The 14,861-nt window shown below is 42.3% G+C and overlaps 1 non-coding gene across 1 annotated transcript; it reads left to right on the top strand.

Moving 5' to 3' along the window:
* Nucleotides 1-7,555: 7,555 nt before the first annotated feature.
* Nucleotides 7,556-7,719, top strand: LOC135276173 (U1 spliceosomal RNA). The gene has a single exon (XR_010343731.1). It is a non-coding gene; the product is annotated as a U1 spliceosomal RNA (small nuclear RNA).
* Nucleotides 7,720-14,861: the final 7,142 nt, after the last annotated feature.

Genomic DNA, 14,861 nt, shown 5'->3' with positions numbered 1-14,861 from the left:
AGCCTGAGAGAACCAAGCAACCCTCCTGCCCAGCACCGTGAGTGTCCCCATCTCATCAATAATCCTACATATCTGCTCTGGGAGGGGCAGGTTGAGAGAGAGCCCGCAAGATGCTGGCTTTTTTTATGCTGGTTTGCAGCAAGCCCTGCAGTAGAAATCCTTATGCTCCAAGACAGAACAACCAGCCAATAACGACTTTCCTTGCACCTGTGCCTGTTGCAACCATTTTTATCATTTTGCCACGCTCCATTGACCGATGGATTTTTTTTCAGCTTTGCACTTTTTTATTACTATTATTTTTATCTTCATCATTACCTCCATGCCTCTGATGGCATTTAGATATGAACCGCCTATGAACCTTCAAGCCCGATTGTGCCATGACAAAAATATTGTCGTTTACATTCTGTGCCAAAGTATTATATAAAAACACATCAATGACAAGGAAATTCAGGAAGCTGGGAGTAAAGATATATAGTCAGCAAAGTATATAACTTCTGGCATATTACTGCTTAATCCTAACATAATTATTCTCATCCTTTTATTTGATTAACTTCTAATGGTTCCTCTTGGTGTTAAAGGTCCCACTCTGATCATTTGATTTTAGTGTCTGCTATAATTACCGATAATGTTCTTTGCAAGACAATTTAATGATAACCGCATAATGGCCTATATGAAGAAAGCTGCAGGGTTTCAAAGCTTTTGAGTAATATAAAATACATTAGACTAACACAAGCTATCAACATGACAGGGAATGTTTGATTTACACTCAGGACTATGTTATAGCGTCGTGGAATTTTTTTCTTTTCCTTTTCCTTTTTCTTTTCTTTTTTTTTTTTCTTTTTGCAGCCATTTACAATAAATGACAGAACAGTTGGACAATCTGCAACTTGCTGATTGCAAAAAATGTATCGCAATGTTTGGAATGGTGCAGAGGCAGCTAGGGGAGCTCTAGGGGAACGGTGTCCTTGGAGCAGGGCTGGGACAAGAGCTGTGGGCCTGGCTCCCTGAGGACAGTGAACAAATAGCCTTCCCCAGGTAGATCAGCCCGAAGGGTAAACCCAGTTCTCTTTGCTCTTCTCCTTGCTTGGTGCAAATCCCAACAGTTGAGGTTCTCTCTGCCAGTCACATTGACCAGGTTAATGGTTAGCTATTGGCTCTGCTTGGGTAGCCATAGTCTCAATCAACTAACTATTTTTAGGATCAAAATAATAATTAGTTTGTTTTCAGTTACTTCGTCTCTCCTTCCAAAACAAGCGAGTGATTAAACGGAAAAGTCAGCCTAAAACAAAAGAACAATTTTGTCCAAGCCCCGCCAGCCTGCAAAGTTGATACTGTCCCTTGCCAGCCCCTCTTCTGGCCAGTGCCCTCGGCAGTCAATGTTCTGGATTTGGGACCCTGGCATGTGTGCCTCTTTTGTTTGAAATAAAGTGATCACTCACCACTCTGGCCAAATGCAACATAATTGATGGCATGAGTGGTTGGAGAAAATTTCCTGTCAGAAAAAAAGGTTAACCATGGACATATTACACCCAGGATCTCTGATTCCAGGATAATGGCATTTGGACAAAAGTAGGGCCCGTCCTTTTTATAGCACTTTATGCCCCATTAGTATTACTGCAAGTCCCAGGACCTGCCTGTTCAGGCACTTAATCAAAAGCAATGGGTTGAAAATCATGTCCCAGCTCTCCTCATATTTGATTCATTCCTTCTAGATAGGAAGAAGTAAAAAACACATTACTAGCATCCAAACAGCACATGCATTATGTGCTAAGCAGTTGAGAAGGCTATCATTGGGTTTTATCCCTTTGGGTACTTGGATGGACAAGTACTTTCCTATTCATCCATTCACTGGTGGAGACAGCCATATTTCAATTTTTTTCTTCCTCTGACAGACAATCCGTTAGTTTTCCACAGATTTCTCTTTTAAAGACACATTCATGTCACTTATTTTAATTGTAGGCTTCAGGCAGCAAAGCCCAGAATGTGTGCTCATGTGCGCGCACGCACACACACACACGCGCACGCACACACGCACACACACAACTGGAAACCCACTACTTGGATGTAGCTCCTCCGAGAGTCTAATAATAGAAGAGGAACATTTCTTAGGGGAAGAATTAATTTATACACTTAATTACTCGGGATCCACTTCAAGCTCTCCATCTTAACGCTTTTTCTTTTGGAGAGTTTTTAACTAAACACAGAGTGTTCTGACAGACCCTGAGGACAGACTGCCTCATTTAGACAAAGGGGTCCGGCCTCTTCCACTCCTGCCCTTGTGGCCCACACCTCAACCCTCAGGGAGGAGATGAGGGCATCAGCCATGGATGGAGGCCCTGTCAGTGTTCGTATTGATTGGGACCTGGATGAGAGAAGCTGCTGTCTCTCGCTCCCATGTTCTCTGGGGCTTCCAAGTGGATTTTCTGCTGGATGGCTTTGCCCTAGCATAACTGTGAAAAATGAAACATTTTTTCTATCTGTTCAAAATGGGAGCAACGACCAGGCTCCTCCTCATTCAGAAGGCCTCTGTCTGAGGAATGGACTTTTTTTTGTTTTAAAAATTTGTTTAATTTGCCAATATCTTGCCAAAGAGTGGAGGAAGGACATAGTCAACTATAAAATTGCACAGTATTTGGAAAGGGTTACCTCTGCTGGATTAATGAGGCAGGAGAGTTATAATCTGTTTCTGAGATCATCAAAAATGGATTAGATAATGGTGTATTATGGAGCCAAACAGGTCAAGGAAGGTTGGTCTAACAGACTGGGAACCTGAATGCTAGGGTTCCCAAAATGAGTTCCAACTGGGTGCAGAAGGAGCAACTTTCTGTTCCCCGAGAAGAAGCTGATACAAGCCTGCAATTATCCACATTGGGGAGGAGAAGATAGGGGTTTTGAAAATGTGGCCAAATGGAATAGACACTCAGGGAGTGGGGAGAAGTATGTGACCTTTGGCCCCTGATTTGAAATGGGGACCTGTTTAGCTTCCCGGTTTGTGGTTATCCCATCGGCCTCCTCCATATTCCTCCCCTGTGTCAGCAGTTAGAGTTCAGCCATTGTTTATTAATAAGCCCTGTAGGGAGGAAACAACACAAAATTAACATGTTATCACATTAAGATGAATTTAGGTTCAATCTTTTAGTGCCTTTATAGAATATTTTACTTAAATTGTGATATCATGGGCCAGGCATGTTGGCTTATGCCTGTAATCCCAGCACTTTGGGAGACTGAGGCAGGTGGATCACCTGAGGTCAGCAGTTCCAGACCAGCCTGGTCAACATGGTAAAACCCCATCTCTACTAAAAATACAAAAATTAGCTTGGCCTGGTGGCGGCTGTAACCTGTAATCCCAGTTACTTGGGAGGCTGAGGCAGGAGAATCACTTGAACTCAGGAGGTGGAGGTTGCAGTGAGCCAAGACCGCCCCATTGTACTCCAGCCTGGACAACAAGAATGAAACTCCATATCAAAAAAAAAAAAATTATGAAATCATGTTGAAAAATGTCTTTCTTAGGGTCTTATATCCCATTATATATCAATATAAACTCTATATGCTACAGAGATAATTATTTTTAAACCTCAAGAAAATCTAGAAGAAAATTAAATTGACCATTTATCAAGCCTCAGGAGAGGGATGAAAATGATTTTTCTAAGCTTAGAAGCAGTATAGAAACCCTCAGAGGAAAAAAGTGACAAATTTGACTATATATAGAAGAACAAAACACTTCTGTATTTTTTTTTTTTTTGAGTTGGAGTTTCGCTCTTGTTACCCAGGCTGGAGTGCAATGGCGCAATCTTGGCTCACTGCAACCTCCGCCTCCTGGGTTCAGGCAATTCTCCTGCCTCAGCCTCCTGAGTAGCTGGGATTACAGGCACGCACCACAGTGCCCAGCTAATTTTTTGTATTTTTAGTAGAGACGGGGTTTCACCATGTTGACCAGGATGGTCTCGATCTCTTGACCTAGTGATCCACCCGCCTTGGCCTCCCAAAGTGCTGGGATTACAGGCGTGAGCCACCGCGCCCGGCTTCTGTATGTTTTTTTGAAAAAAGGCAACCAAGAGATTGAAAAAATATTCGTAGCTACTGTGACAAAGGGTCAACATCTTTGTTATTTAAAATTATCATATTAATTTACAAGAAAATATCAAGTTCCAGTAACAAGCTAAGAACATCAACATAATTTGTAGAATAGAAAACACAACCAGTAAACAAAAACATTGAAAAAATGTTCAGCTTCACTAGAAACCAAGTAAATGTAAATTTAAAGAAATAATCATTTTGTGTACTTTTTAAGAAATCTTTTAAAATAAAAATTTCTAATATTGACAAGAGTGTCCTGAAACTGTTTTTGCTGAATATTCCTGGTGATCTCATAAAAAGATAAAACCTTTTCAAAAAGCATATCAAAATGTTTATATGCTTTGACCTAGGAATCCCACTTCTGAGACTCTAACCTGTGGAACTACTCCAAAAGATAAAAAACTAACATGTAAATGTTTTTATTGCAGTGTGGCTTATAGCAACAAAAATCAGAAACAACCCAACACCAAGAATAAGTGCTTGTGTTAAATCCACTCAGTGGAATATTAGTCCATCTTAAAATGATGGCCATGTGGAAAAGGGCTCCTTTAATATTAGATGAAAAAGTGGTATACCAAATTGGATATAAACTTGGATTTCCAGTGAAAAACATGCACATATGAAAAAAATAGAAGCACATCCAAAATACTTTGAGATCACTGTGCATCTACCTGAATGAATACAATTTTTGAAAACAAAGAAACAAACTGACTGCACCAAGTACTCACAAGTTTGTGAGCAACTGGAACGCCCATACATTGCTGGTGGGATGATGGTACGACGAGAAAGTGGTGCAGCCACTTCAGAAAGCAACTGTGCAGTTTCCTATCAAGCTAAACATAAACTTACCATATGACCTAGCAATCCCACTCCTGAGTATTTACCCGAGAAACATGAAAGAGAATATTATCAAGGAGAATACTCACATGCATACCAAAAGGCTGTATGTGTATGTGTAAAGTTGCTTATAACACCTTAATCATAATTGCCAAAAAATGAAAGCAACTCAAGTGTTCATCCACTGAAGAATGGATAACCAAACTGTGGTATATCCATACGGTGGAATATTAGTCAGCAATAAAAAGGAATGAACTGCTGATACATGCATCATAGATGAACCCCAAAAGCATTATGCTAAGTGGAAGAAGCCAGACATAAGAGGATATATATACATACATATATTATTCTAAATATTTATATGACATTTGGGAAAATGCAAAATTATAGAGACAGAGGACAGGTTAGTGGTTGTCAGGAGCTTTATGTGGAGAAAAGAGACTGATTGCAAAGGAGCACAAAGGGAAACTTTTTTGATTGATGAGACTGTTCTGTCTCTTGATTGTGGTGTTGGCTACATGACTGTGTGAATTTATTAAACTTCATAGAACTGTATTCCTTGAAAAAGGTGATGTTTTTCTGTACATAAGTTAAACCTCCTAACCTGGCCCCCATATCCCCCAAAAGCTATCCATAGGTCAGTGAAACAGTATGATTATTATGGGTGATTATTTTCTCAATTTTTCAGATTATCTGACATCATTTTGAAAAACAAATTATATAAATATATTATTTATATATATATATATAATCTGTATGTCTTTTGCTGTGATAAGGGAGGAATGATACATGAACAGGGCACATTTGTCTAAATACGTATAATACTTCCATTCAAAAAGCCACTGACAAGAAACCAGCAATGTGAAAATCCTTTGTAAAATTTAAAATCTCAGACCCAGGAGGCTACTCTCCCATTGGCTCTACCTCTCTTTGGATTTTTTAAGGAGCTCTACTTTTCACCTGACCTGACTAGCTCTCAAATTAAATAAAAAGTAGTAAAGGAACTGCATGCATTTCACTGAACAAATAAAAAAGACTTGGAAGTGAAATTTATTTCAGATATGCAAGGTTGGTTTAACATATGAAAATATATCAATGTAGTATACCATATTGATAGAACAATGGACAAAACCTACATGCTCATTTCAACAGACATAGACGATGCAATTGACAAAAATCCAACATCCTTTAATGATAGAAACACTCAATAAACTTAGAACTTCCTCAACCTGATAAACAGCATCTACAGAACACTCACAGTTAGCATCATATTTAATGGTTAAAAAAAAACTGAAATCTCATCCTTTAAGGTCAGAAATACAATGAAAATGTCCACTCTTGCCAATTCTATTCCACATTATACTAGAGGTTCTAGCTAGTGCAATTAGGCAAGGAAAAGAAGTAAAGGTTATCAGATTGAAAAGGAAGAATTAAAACTATCTCTGTTTGCATATGACATCATCTTGTACATAGATAATTCTTTAAAAAACTACAAAAAAACCTATGAGAACTAATCAAAGAGTTCAGAAAAGTTGTAGAATACAAAATTAATATACAGAAATTAATTATATTTCTATATACGGGCAATGAACAATCAAAAAATGATACTAAGAAAACAATTCCATTTGCAATAGCATCAAAAACAGTAAAATACCCAGGAATAAATTTTACCAATAAAGTGCAAGACAAATGTAGAAAATTAAAGAAGATCTAAATCAATGGGAAGATCCAATATTCATGGATCAGGAGACTTCATATTAAGATGTCAGTATTCTCCAAATTTATCTACAGACACAGCACAGTCTCCATCCAAACACTAGCTATATTTTTGCATATATCAGCAAGCTGATTCTAAAACTTATATGGAAATGCAAGGGACCCGGAATAGCCAAAATGTTCATGAAAAAGAACAAAGTTGGAGAACTCATATTTTCTAATTTCAAAACATATTACAAGCTACAATAATCAAGTCTGTGATATTAGCCCATTGCTATATGTATCAATGGAATAAAATTGAGAGTTCAGAAATCAGCCCTTACATTTATGGTCAGTTGATTTTCAATAAGGATAGCAAGACAATTCAATGGGGAAAGAATAGTCTTTTTAAAAATGGTGCCAGATGGCCTGACTCAGTGGCACATATCTGTAATCCCAGCACTTTGGGAGGTTGAAGCAGGCAGATCGCTTGGAAACAACCCAAACTCTATCAATTGATAAGTGGGTAAACAAAATTTGGTATATGCACACAAAGGAATACTATTTGGCAGAAAAAAGGAATATGGTTCTGATACATGCCACAACATGGATGAACCTTGAAAACATTATGAAAAGTGAAAGACACTGCTCACAAAGACCACATATTATATGATTGTATTTATACAAAATATCCAAAATAGGTGAATTTATAGAGACAGAGTAGACGAGTGATTGCCAGCGACTGAGGACAGTGTGGCAAAAGAAATGACTCTGCAGGTACATGGTTTCTTTTTGGAGTGATGGAAATGTTCTGAAATCAGATAGTGGTGATAGTTGCACCACTTGAACATACTAAAAACCAGTGAATTCTACACTTTAAAGGGGCGATCTTTATGACAAATGAATTATTATACCAATCAAAAAAGGATGAATATAAAAGACAGGAATATTTACCTGGCAGGGGAGATACAATGATCATGAAGGCGGCTTTCCCGGGGCGAGGCTTATCCATTGCACTCGGGATGTGCTGACTCCTGCAATTTCCCCAAATGTGGGAAACTCGACTGCATAATTCGTGTTAGTGGGGGACTGCGTTTGTGCTTTCCCCTGGTAAAAAAAATAAAAATAAAAGACAGGAAAGGAACTGGGGCGGGTGGGGCAGGGGCTTGGGCACAAAGTATGTCTAAGGATCTGACAGCCTGTGGTACTAAAGAATCAGCATCAGCTTCAGAATTTTCTAGACACTGGATTTCCCTGGGAGCAATAGGGAGGTCATGGGATGGGCATTGTCCAGGCCACCACTGGTTGGCAAGTTTAGACTAGCTTTGGCTCACCTCCTGATCTGTGTCGCCTAAAGCAAACTGCTCCTCTATATTTCAGCCACTCACAGGCACACATCACTGGCTGTGCCTATATTGCAAATATTTAGGCAAATATTTATTTTTCTCTTTGATTATAAAGTCTTTAAGTGAAAGGACTATGCCCCAATGTGTCAACACAGTCACTTGGACATGGTAGATGTGTCTAAAGTTAAGTGGTGAAAATCATAAAGTAGTGCCATTTCTATTGGTGTATCTTCCTTCCATAGCTCTTTCTCAGGGGCTCCAGGGGTTCCTCAGCATGTTCCTTGATGTGTAGCTGGTGACCTCAGGATCCTGGATGTGGGGTGACATTGCAGGGAGGGGCTCAGTTTAAGCCAGTGTGTTCTCCTCCCTGGCACAGTGCCTCCTTTTGGATGACTACAACCCATATCATATCGAAGATTACAAATGAACTCATTGGTACATGAATACATGGAATCTCATTTATATTTAACTATCTGAGTTGAGTTGTGGTTGAATAGTTGGCAAAACAATACACTTTGCAAACGTTTGATTAAAGTTTAATTAATTTTGATTTTGCCGTTTTCTTATTTTAGAACCATTTTTTTCAAGGTTGCAAAAATAATTTTATAGGCTCTTGCAAAGCACTTCATTCAGTCCAAGGCATCACGTTGCCCAGGGCAGCATATTGGATGAGAGGCCCTGCTTTGCGGGCTTCATCAGGGAACAGATGAAGAGGCATTTGGGGGAATATGGAGTCCCTCCTGGGCCCTAGAATTTCTCCTCTAAAGCAGTTTGCCTAACGCACCCATGTTTTGACTAGGCCTGTCCCTTTAAGCAGCCTCCTGGACCAGCACCTCAGAGTCCCCCAGTGCCCACTCCATTGCCTGTCTCAGGGCCCAATGCTGCCCAGCAGTGGCATAGAAGTGGGACACACAGGTGTTGAAAAAGATTAGGAGAGATCGATGAACACAGACGCAGATTCATTCCCAACTGCTGAACTAATCAGTTGGTTTCACAAGCACTTTATTCCCCCGTCATATCAGCCACAAATACCTGCTTTAACGCTTGGGATCAGCCCTGCGCCAGCCAAATTGATTATATTATTTGGTTTTCTTTAGGAGGAAAAATGGAAAAGACCTTTGCCCTCCCCTATATAAAAGAAAAAAAGTGAAAGCAAAAACAAGTAAAATAACAACAATTGCAGGTTCTGACAGAGTTGAAGAAAGAGCTTGCCTGCTGAGTTCAGGTAATACTTTTGAGAAATTAAATGACCGTATCATCCTGAGTCTTGGTCTCCAGTGCATTGGTCCTTGAGAGCAAGAGACCTGAAGAGAAGACAAGGGTCTTGCTAGACCTCAGGAGCTCAAGTAGCAGGAAGTGAATCCCTGGGCAAGGAAGTGGCTTTGTTTAGAAAGGGGGAACACTGGAAAGACAAACAGGCTCCAAAGGGATAGAAGTAGAACACAAATAACTTGGGAAGAATCATCCAGGAGTGTGATACCAGGATTTCCAGTGAGCAGTGGCAGTAGCATCATGGTCCATTCAAAGACATAGGTGCAGGTCACCGGGTCTTGGGGGCAGTGATGGACGCATTCCTTCCTTAGGAACTTACAGGAGGGTAGCCACGTATTCTAAAACCACCCAGCTGGAAGGAACCAGTGAAAACAAGTTCTGGTCTCCTTTATTTATACAAAGGAGAAATTAAGGCTAAGAGAGGAAAGAGACTTAGACCACATGGATGAGTACCAACAGAGCCAGGACTACAATTGAGATCTCTTCAGTCCCAGCCCGGGCTTTTGCTATATGATCATTCATGATTCAGGGCCAGGGTGACTCCACGAGGCCATGTCAGCCCATACAGCCCATTCAAGTTGTAGAGGGGAGTGAGCCATCTGTCTCTTCTCATCTGGAGTCACTCTTTCTGGTCCTAGGTAACCAGCCATTGACTGTAGCCTCCTGGAGGATCCCCAGGAAGGGAAAGGCAAGATGTGAACGAAAACACCAAAGTATTAACATCAGAGGCCTGTCTGCTCAGGCCCTGACAGGGAATGGATGGGGTTCAGGATACACTACCCCAAAATATGACACCTTGGCGTTTGAGAAAACAGCAGAGGCAGGAAGGCCATAAAATAAATGCCTCTTCCAAAATAGGTCATAAGACCCCCATTTGAGAGGTACTCTCCCTGTATCTAAAGAAAGGAAATATCCTTATATTTGAAGACACGAGGATACAGAGAAAAATCTGAACAAGCAGGCGTAGCTAAATTCCTTCTAGTTTATTACCAAAAACTCATACCACCTTCGTCCAATCACACTTCTGCATGACTGTCCACTCTTCATCAAACCGAAGTACAGTCATGGGCTGAGTAATGACTTTTCCATCAGTGATGGACCACACATACAACAGTGGCCCTGTTAGGTTACAATGGAGCAGCCCTAGAGAATTGAGCCATTTAAAATCTACTATATTTTTACTGTGCCTTTTCTATGTTTAGATACATAGATACTTACCACTGTGTTACAGTTGTCCACAGTATTTAGTAAAGCAACATGCTGTACAGGGTTGTGGCCTGGGAACAATAGGCCTACCCTATAGTCTAGGTGTGTAGTAGGCTGCACCATCCAGGTTTGTGTAACTACACTCTACGATGTTTGCACGATGATGAACTCACCTGTCAATGCATTCCTCAGAACATACCCCCATCCTTGAGTGACGCATGACTGTATAAAAATACACAGGTTTCCCTGTTTCTTTGGGTATTCATTTCTGAAGGTTTCCTTGCCATGTAAAACTTATATCAAATAAATCTGTGTGCTTTTCTCTTGTTAGTCTGTGTTTTGTTATAGAGGCCTCAGCCATAAACCTAGCGATGGGTGAAAAGATACTTTTTTCTCCCCTACAGAACCCACAAAGGCTTCTGAGAACGGGCAGGGGTACCAGGGCAGAAAAGCAGAGTGTGGCACCAGTGCATAAGGGGCAGGCTGCCCTGGTGGCTTATCCGAGAGCCTCACGAGCTGGCCTACCCTCTCCAAGGTCCATTGGAGGAGTAGGAATTCTGTGGTCTAGTTTTGGATACAGACCATCTCTGCTCTTCAGCAGTGACTCTGAGTCTCTGGACCTCCGTTGCTCCCCTTTGAAATGAGTGAGCAGGAGTAGACAATATCTCCTAGCTCTAGAGCAGCATGGGTCTCTGGTCTTAGGGTTTTTCTTTCCTTATCTTCAGATGAAAGACCCCAAACTCTCTCTTGACCACCATTTCTCTGTAGCTCTACCCTGCCTTCCTTTCTTGGCAGGAAAACTTTTTGTAGGAGTTGTTGAAGCCTGTGTTTCCACCTCCTCACCCCATATTCTCTCTTCAGTCCCACCTCACCACTGAGACTATTCTTGCCAGAGTTACCAGTTACTTTCACTCGCCAAACCCAAAAGTCCTTGCTCTGTTCTTATCTTCCCTGATTTCAGTGGCATTTAAAATATAATCAGTTCTTCCTTCTTTAAACATCAATTTCTCTTGGTTTCCCAAATATCATACTCTACAGGTCTTCCTGCTGTCTCCCCTGCCACCTTGCTATACTAACCCCTCCTCCTCTTTCACACTGACTCCAAAGGTTAGGGTGTTTTGGGACTCAGTCCTTGGCCCCCTTCTCTTCTTTATCCACTTTCTCTCATTCAGCTTAATTTAAGTACCTACTCTACTCAATGGCTATTGAATTTATATCTGCAGTGGGATAACTCACCCCAGACTCTTGCATCTGAATGTTTGTTTATTCCTTCTTTCTAGATGAATAGCTAGCAGTCATCTTGAGTTTCACATGGGCCAAAGGAGAACCCTTGATTTTCTTTCCCCCTTAAGCTGCTCCTCAGTCCTCCCCATCTCAATACACAACATTACTGTTCACACCAAAGACCTAGAAGTTGTGTTAGATTTCTCACTCTCCCTCATCCCCACATCCTGACCATCAGCAGACCTCTGGGTTCTAACTCCAAGTTCATCCAGTGCTAGTCTACTCTCAGCCTCCACCTCCACCTCAATACCCTCCAGACTGGACTTCCTGCTTCCACTCTTGCCCCTCCAATCCATTTTCCCACAACTGCAAATCAGATCAAGTCACTTCTCTGTTTAGCAACATGGTATCCCTTAACTCTTAGAATAAAATCCACACTCCTTAGCCTGGTTTCCAGTGGGTGACCTGAACTAGCCCCTGCCTCCATCTTTGACTTTTTTCTTTCACTTGGGCCAAACCGTTTTTGACCTGGGCCTTTGGTCATTCTTCCAGACCTTCACATGGTGAGCTTTGCTTTAGAGTGATGTTCTCTGAGATGCCTTCCCTGGTCATCAAACTGAAATTGTCTTTGGCATCTTCCTAAGTCTTTGCATATCACTTGTCATTATCTGGCATTTTGTATGCTTATTCATATGTTCACTTACTGTCTGTATCCCCCGTTACTAGAATATAAGTCTCCAGGAGGCAGGGACCTTGTCTAAGTAATTTACTGCCCATATCCCTATATCTAGATTAGCATCTGGCATGTGGAAAGTGGGTATTTAGTGCATATTTGTTCAATGAATGAGTAAATGAATGCATGATTATCTCCAGGCGTGGAGTTTGGGAATCCCTATTTAAAGTTCGTTCAGCAACGAAAGTCGAGAACTACTATGCATAAGATCTAATGTATTTCCCAGGTAGAATGAAGCAAGATTTTCCATTTCTAAAGACTGTGGAGGGCAATGCTTACCCTAAAGGAATAAATCTCCAGTAGTGCAATCACAAGTCCTGTGACTTATATTGAAAAGACATGGGTCTAGAGCTCTTTGCCCACGTGTTCCTGTGGCAAAGAAGACCATTGTGTTTGCTTCCCCATGTTACTGGCCCTGCCTTTAGCTCAACAGCTGGGAGATAAAGTGCCTCCTGTCTTCCTTGAAAGGAATCAATAGTAAGAATGACTACTTGGCTCTCTCCAAAAGGTCAGCTTGACACCTGATTTCTCAGGCTACTCTCTTGATCCCTCCTCCCCATTAATGGGGAAGCCTTCTCCTACCTAGCAGACAACTTTCTAAGAACAAATTTGTAATCTGACTCAGAGAAGTATTATGGGGATTAAGATGGTATCTCAGGGTTCATTTGGTTTGGCCCCTTGAAGGATGGGACATAGGTGCCGACCAAAGGTCACTGCGTGCCCAACACATGTGAGCATGGGTACAAGAAGAGAGTGTATGTGGACATGTGTGTCAGCAGTGAAACATGCCACAAATGGGAAGGATTCTCTCTGCATGGACATACATGGCACTATATGTAGCCCATGTGCCTAGTGGTGGGTATGCAGAGGCATGAGCATGTTGGTGTATGTGTTTACATGTGTGACACAAATGAATGCGTTTGCACGTGTACTAGACAATGCTTTACCAGAGTCTGTAACCAAGTAACCATGTGACTCTAAGTAGTCACTTAATTTTCCTCATCTGTAAACTGGGACGGCTAACTAAGACTATGCATTTTGCGTGTTTGTTGCTGGGAATAAATGAGATCATGAAAGGAACATTCTTTTTACAGGAAAGCTCCCAACATGTTACTTACATTGCAAATCTGCTTGCATGTAACCTCGGGCCACACACGTGCCTGTAGCTACCCACAGTCGCCGCCCCGCCCCTCCCCTCAGGCTTTCAGTACAGAGACGCCCAGTTTGAGAAAACCTAATATACAAAAGCAGAAGTCCCAAGCACAAGCGAGACAATTAACCTGCGGGGCGAGGTTACCAAGGGTGGGCTGGGATCCTGTGGTTTGGAAAACATCTGGGCCCCCTGGTCCAGCGCCCCACCCCCATCCTGTACCTCCCACCTCTCGCAAAGCCGCGGGGAGGAGGTGGATTATCTTTTTTTTTTTTTTTTAATGAATAGGATGGGCTGTGGGCGCCTGGCAGGCCCCATCTGTCCGCTGCCCCAACTCAATTTGATTCCCATTCACCCGCCTTTGTTTGCCTCCTTTTTTTGATCAGCAATACTGTGGGGGGTGGGAGTGCAAAGGCTTACTGTTCTCCAACGGCGTGGCGGAGCCCCGACCCCCTCCGGTTCCCCGCCCCCGCGGCCACCGCCGTCCAGCGTTCCTGGAGGTGAGGGTCCCCAGGCCGCCAGTCAGCCCCCAACCGTGCAGAGCGCAGGCTCTCGGGGAGCGGAGGTGGTGGCGGGCAGCCGGCAAAGGGGAAGGTGTTGGTTTTTCCAGGTCGTGGGGCCTTGATGGCTGCTGCTCCCAGGGTGGGATCATAATGCACCTGCCAGTGACAACGGCCTCTCTACTGCGGGGGGTGGTGGTGAGGCAGGCGCCCACAATGGAGGTTAACAGGAACCACCCAGGTTTCCAAGTGGTTGGGAACTGCACATCTGGAGGTGGCACCTCTGCAAACCATTTCACTCCCCTTTAAATAGAAAAGATAATAGAACAGCCCCAATTTAAAAATTCACCCATAATCCCATAGCCTGAGTGCTAAAACCGTTTTGAAGTTTTCTTATGATCTTCTGTGGCCAGTTTTTTTGGGTGTTTTTTTGTTTTTGTTTTTGTTTTGCTGTTGTTGTTGTTTTGATTTATTTTTGGTTTACAAATTGCCATCCTGAGTGAAAGGGACCTAGGGAACTTCCAAAGGGGCTTGACAAAGTGTCACCAGCCCATTTTACAGATGACGTGCCCAGAGAGACAGAACCCAGGTCCCTGGACTCCTGGCTCAGGGCTGGCATTGCAGCTAGGGTCACGGTTGTGGAAGATTGAGGGAGCCAGCCAGCTGCCCTCCGAGGACTCTCCAGTAGGTTCCCAAAGTCTAGAGGTACATGTACCAGCTCAACAGGAAAGAAATAATTCCCAACATCCTCTGGGAAACGGCTCAGATCTAAAATCAGATAAGAGCAGTAAAGATTAGTTCAGAGGCCTCTGTTGAGTGGG

The sequence above is a fragment of the Aotus nancymaae genome, unplaced genomic scaffold, assembly GCF_030222135.1.
Source record: "Aotus nancymaae isolate 86718 unplaced genomic scaffold, 86718_ANA_hifiasm-v0.15.2.pri h1tg000020l, whole genome shotgun sequence".
NCBI classification, from domain to species: domain Eukaryota; kingdom Metazoa; phylum Chordata; class Mammalia; order Primates; family Aotidae; genus Aotus; species Aotus nancymaae.
Note: the sequence above shows the minus strand (reverse complement) of the source record. Positions and strands in the feature narration are given on the sequence as shown.